The 6,000-nt window shown below is 47.5% G+C and overlaps 1 protein-coding gene across 1 annotated transcript in view; it reads right to left on the reverse strand.

The window, feature by feature from the left end:
* Positions 1–5,591, reverse strand: part of ETS1 (ETS proto-oncogene 1, transcription factor) — a 77,137-nt gene extending 71,546 nt beyond the window's left edge. Inside the window, exon 1 of the mRNA XM_068418287.1 lies at positions 5,516–5,591. The gene's annotated coding sequence lies outside the window, so the exon portion shown is untranslated. The remainder of the gene's footprint in view (positions 1–5,515) is intronic.
* Positions 5,592–6,000: the final 409 nt, after the last annotated feature.

The following is a 6,000-nucleotide window of genomic DNA, read 5'->3' on the forward strand; positions in this document are numbered from 1 at the left end:
CTCAGGGGCCCGGGGGGCTTCGCCACTGCTGGGGAGGGGCAGCCAGCAGTTAGCAAAGATCCAGGCAAAGGGCAGAGCCTGCCTCAGCTGTGCCTCACTCACCACTTCAGCAACAGGGACTCCAGAGAGCGTCTCCCACCGCGCTCTGTGACTAATGGCCAAATGTGAAACACCTGCATGTGTACGCGTATTAAATTATTATCATCATTTCCTGCTTGTTATTACTAACTTTTGCTCTACGACCAGTATCATTTTTTTTTTAAACTTCTCTTTTTAATTCACAAAACTGAAAAATACCGATGTGGTGAAAGAAAGACAAGCCTGTTTCCCTTTGTGCTCAGAGCAACCCAAAAACACACACACATCGCGAGTTACTGCGGCTGAGAAGTCTTAACTAATCTCAGCATCTGTGCGCACCAGCCTGCTCTAACTGGGTGTTAAAACACCTTTGCTTAAATCTCGTTGCAGCAGGGTCAGCCTGAAGCTGGGTAAAACAAAGAAGGTGCACGGAGCCCATCTCTGCAGCTCAGCTAATGAAGGGTAAGGCGCTCAGTCCCAGTCCGTGACATCTGTCCCCTCATCCTAACCTTAAACAAGTGGAAACCACCTCACGTAAGCATGGACCGATCTCCCTCTCGCTCTAAAGACTAATGCTGCCAAACTGCACCAAAGCAAGACAAGACACCGCAAAATGGAGACAGAGAAACCTCCAGGCTGATTCACCTATTTCAATGACACACACGTGTCCGAGAGCGAGGCGTTACAGCGTTAAAATAGCAGTTAAAACAGCAGTCCCCACGAGCAGCTTTTTTTCCTGCTTTGCAGCTTGTGCAATAGGCAGTTGGGGTTTGGTTTAGGGTTTTTTTTTTTTCCTTTGATCAAGACACCTAAGTTGCACCGGTTCTCGAGAACTGCTTTCATGCCTCGCTGAATGTCGTTTGCATCTTTCTCAGGATGCCGTTGCCAGCTGAACCTTCCAGCAAAGTACCACACGTCGATGCTCGAAGCAGCATGTGCTTCGGTCACAGGAGAAGCACTAAACCCATCCTGACACCCAGGACAAGGCTTCATGCAATAAAGAATATCAATAAGAATGCCAGAGCTGTAAAGCAACGTCAGCAACCTCCTCCCGAGCCCTGGACTGGAAAAGGGGAATTATCATCTCTAGACAGTGGCTCCAATAGATTTATAGCAAGGACAGTTTGCTTTTTGGTTTCTCTTCCCCTACAAGCACAAGCGGGGGTCAGAAATACAACACAAACATCATCAACCGTTTGCACCCCCATCCCTGTCTGTTCAAGACAAGTCCAACTTAAACGCAAGTTAAATCAGTCCCCCCAACCTGATGCAGGTTTTGTGGGTGACAACAATTAAACGACAGGCTTTAGGCTGCAAAGAGGACCTGGAAGACAAGCCGTGCTAGAAAAGAGGCAGGTGAGCAGATTCCGTGCACAAAATAATCACGCTCTGGAAAAAGGGGTACGCGAGGCCAGTGATGGGAGGCAAGAGGACAGCAGCAAGGGAGCTCTGGGGTGCTTTGTCCAGGCTAATTTAAACAGAACTTCCACCACTTCCCATAGGAAACTACTTCACAGCCCAATACATCTCTCACTGTCAGCAAGTTTCCCTGATGTTTAAGCGATATTTGTCTTCTCTTTAGCTTCCTCTAATAAGAGCCTAAATAGTTCCTCTCCTCCCCTTGGACACCATTAGATAGTTTTAATGAGTGCTCAGGAGCTTGCAGCTGAACTAAATGCAATGACAGAGCTCTTCGTGGCAGGTAACTTGGCTGCTATTAAGGAAATCACTGCAGATTTACACCAAGATAATCAAGATCCACAGCTTGCTGAGAGCTGTTAATAAATAGAGGGGAATCAGAGCCATTTGGTAAAATCCTTAATGACTTAACAGCTTGACTTCAGTCTTATTGTTTGCTCTTATTATTCCTGTCTTATTGTGAAAACATGTGTGGGAGAAACAGCATTTATTTTGGGACTTGATCAAGTACCAGCCAAAGCTATTAGACTCTGGGGTCATTTCTAAACTAAATTAAAATTTTAATTTCATTTCAACATCCATCCCTCCTCTTTTACAAGAGATTTTATTTTTAAACAGATTACCAAACTTAGTTTAAAAAGGGAAAAGCTGTTTGTCCTCACAATTAACACACACACCCATGCAGAAGTTAGGAAGGAGTTAAAAATGTATATTAAAACAAAGCAAACTTTGTCTATTGGATATATGAAGACCCTTTGAAACATTCCCATATAATGTCTAAGTATTATGGTGTTTTAACGATGGGGAAGGGAAGCAGAGTGAGATCACAGTGATTTTCTGTGGCAGAGTCAAGACCAGCAGCTCCCATTTCTGTCTCCCAGTTTAGTGCTCTGTGCACGGGTCTCTCCTGTCTCTTGTAAAATCCTCTGCCTGAGATTGCTCCCCAATTTCCAAGTTGTAGGAAACTTCAGCTTCTGCCCATCCCACATCCCTCAGCGCCAGGCTGCTGACCCAGTGAAGGTGTCACTGAATGGTGGCACAACTGGGACAGCTGCAAAACAGTATTGGGGTGCATTTCTCCATCCCAATAAACCAACAAGATGCCCTTTCCATGGGGTTAGTTGGGAAGCCAGGATGATGAGGCAGCATCAGCAACCCCATCAAAATAGTTCTGACTTCAAGAATGTGAATGAAGGCTTTAAAAACGAGAAGCAGCACCTTCAACACGACCATCCTCCATGGGCTGCTGCGCTGGCAGCTCGCTGACCCAACGCTGCTTAGTGATAGCCATTTTATTTTTGCATCAAGGAATAATTTATCATCTTTGAGGGGGTGGAGAAAATAGCTCGTGGAAATGACATTCTTCCGCAAGGCTTTAACCCTTGAAATCCCGGCACTTTCCAGACCGCCTGCCAATTCAGTTCTCAGGGGAAAGAGTGTTTGTTGATCTGTTGGCATGTTAAAAACCTCATTCAATTCATCAAACCCTGGCACCAGCTTAAAATAAAAGGAGCATCCCTAATGCAGGGTTAAGAGCAATAGAAATGAGCATGTTTCTCTTGCTGCCTGTTTACAAACTGTACTTTTTAACAGATCGGCCACCTCCTCTCTCCATTTCATATCAGGGGGTCCCACATTTGTTGTTATTTTAAAACATTGCAGCGTTCTCAAAGATAATACCTGATTTACTGAAGGGAAGCCGGGTAGGGGCAGTAAATAATGATGCTATGGTAAATAGAGCAATATAGCAATTGCCCTTCTGCACCCTCGGTAAATACTCTAAGAGATTAAATGACTTGGCTGAGGTCACACGGAGAAAGTGAGGGTGAGAGGCTGAGTACCCGAGCCCCTGAGCCCCGATCTTAACTACCCGGCAGCGATTGCAGTTGGATTAGCGTTGCCGTAAGAAGGTTGTCTGCGCTGTTTCTGGGAACGATGCGGCTAACAGGGGGTCTGCCTGTCAGCACATCACGTCCTGCTTTAATGCTGTGCTCTTTCTTTTCTCAGTAGCTGAAGGAGATATGATGGTACCTTGAGATCCTTCCCATTTCGCTGGACAAACTCTAGCTGGGATGGATGACAGTGGTGGCAATACGATGCCAGGACAGTTAAGGTTTGGACCAGTCTCATATACACATGCTCCCACAAGCCCTTGTTCTCTGTGCTTAGTAGTAAACTGCTTTCTGCTTTAGACTTCTCCTTTACCCTGCTCATTCATCCATTACTCAGCTTCTATTTTATAATTAAGCGAAAATAATGCCACCATCAACAGCACGACCGAATCTATAGCAAGCTGACAGCGCAGGTCGTGGCAAGGAGAGGGGTTTAGGTGGGATACTAAACCACAGAGGCTGTTGCTGTTGAATCATGCTGCTCTCTCTTGGATCGCAGCAGCTACGTGCAGTTGCAGGAAGATGTGAATGGGTGGGGGGAGGTTAATTAAGTCATCTGTTGTTTTACTCATTAATTTCCCTCTGTGAAATAACAGACTTACAGCATAATGTCACGGGCCCTCAGCTGGGACAAAGCAAAAGGAGAAAGAACTGGATGAGTTTCCCGCAGTTCAGTGAGGGATCCCCTGCACCAGGGGAGGATTTGGCCCTGCAAGGAACATGCATTCCCCATCTCAGAGATCCCAGTCTGCCCCGTGGCAAAGGGGTCTTGGTTAGGGATTGAAGGCCTAGCTATAAGTCTGTGATTTGCTCCAAATGCCCTGTATGACCCATGGCGGGACGCTTGGGACCAGCCTGCCCAGATCTGCTGGTGCTTTGAAAATCCCACTAAGCACCTTTCTTCATCCAAACTGCTTTAGAAAGTTAGGTTACCTTTCATTTCTCTGTGCCTCAACTTGCCAGATGTATAAAGAGGAAAAGAGCACTGGGGTGTTTTCTGGTTTGGAGGTGCACTTGGTACCCCCAAAGCTCAGCGGCGAAATCCCAATGCACAAAATGCACAGCAGGATGCAACAAAACTCCCAGCCTCTGGGCAAGCGGTGCCGTTCCCTGCTGCCCAAGGTGAAAATGTGTGGGTAGCCTGAAAATTCTGGCTTGTCAGAAAATCATTTACATGACAGGCAGGGGAAAGCTTAAAAAAACAGCCGCATTAGAGGCAGCGTGAAGAGCCTGTAAGCAGGAAACTGCTCTGGACCCAGCCCACAGCCCCCAAAGGTGTCAGTTGACAGCACAGGATGGGAAGTTGATGGTAACTGTAATATCAAATGAGTGGCCACATGCAAAGCAATGATTTAGAGGCTAATGGGAAGGGGGAAGGCCTTGGCTGTGCTCCTCGGGGACTCAGAACTCCCTCTGGCTGTTTTTGGCTGGGTGAAGGGTGCAGGATTGTGCCCTTCCCAAGGAATGGCAGCGGCACGGCAGCACATCCCTGCGGCTGTCACACTCGGGGCTTCAATTCCTCCAAAAAGCAAATGCTGGCACCTGTGGCACTTTCTGCCCTTTGGGGAATGTCATTGCTACCAAAAACACACGGAGGTGCGGCAGCAAACCCCTTACAAGCATCCCTGCAAAGACAGGAACCAGCCCCAGCCTGAGGGGGTCTGCTCCTTGTCTGTCTGTCTGCCTGCATGGGGCTGGAAGCAAGCACCCAACCTCAGGCACTTTGCTTCTCCCTTTTCCTCACAATGAAAACAAACCCCCATCAAACCAAAATGCAACTCCAAACGTAAAAGGAACTGCAAATTTAATCCACTGTAATAATGCCAAGGCGCAGCCTTCTACCTAGATGAGGAAAATCATAATGTTCTCCTAAACATACATAAAAACTTTATATGCTCTATATAAAAAAAAAAAAGGATTTTTAAAGGGAAGCATCAGCTCAGACATTTCTGTAAGATCCTGCAGTACTGTTAGCAAACACATGAATCCATTACTGGGTGAAACTGGAAATTGAGAGAGTAAAAGTAAATTACCAGCAAAACAAATCTTAGATGCCCTGAAAATGAACACAGGTTCCTACAACCCACCGAAGAGTTTAAAGAGACTCTCTCCCCACCGCCACTTACTACTTAGCTGAAAGACCAGGGGAAAAGCTTATGTCCTCCACGGCTTGCCACACTTGTCTCCGATCTCTTTCCAACTACCTGGTGTTATCCTCTGCGCTGGAGCTGGAGAGGATGGAAATACCATAGTGTTTGCAGCAGGGCCGCCTATTCAAAGGAGGGGGAGTGGTCAGCCCCGCATCCAGGCGGTGGGAAAGGCGAGCTCCACGCCGCTCACGCTCCGACGGCCACCGCCAGCCAGGAAAAAGCAACCTCTGGCAGATGTCATGCCGATGGGGGGGGAAAAAAATGATGTTACTTGGAGGTGGTCATGGGGCGAAGCCTCCTGCCAGCCCCTGCCGGTGCGGGGTGCTGGGCTGCGGTGGTGGCCTTTGGGTCCCTGCTGCTCGTGCGTCCTGTAAAGCGATCCGAGGGCTTCAGCGTGCTTTGCAAGTGTTACTCGGGCCCCACAAAATCCCTGTGATATGGAGCTTATTCTTGCACGGCGA

Source organism: Nyctibius grandis, chromosome 25 (genome assembly GCF_013368605.1).
Source record: "Nyctibius grandis isolate bNycGra1 chromosome 25, bNycGra1.pri, whole genome shotgun sequence".
Classification (NCBI taxonomy): Eukaryota; Metazoa; Chordata; class Aves; order Nyctibiiformes; family Nyctibiidae; genus Nyctibius; species Nyctibius grandis.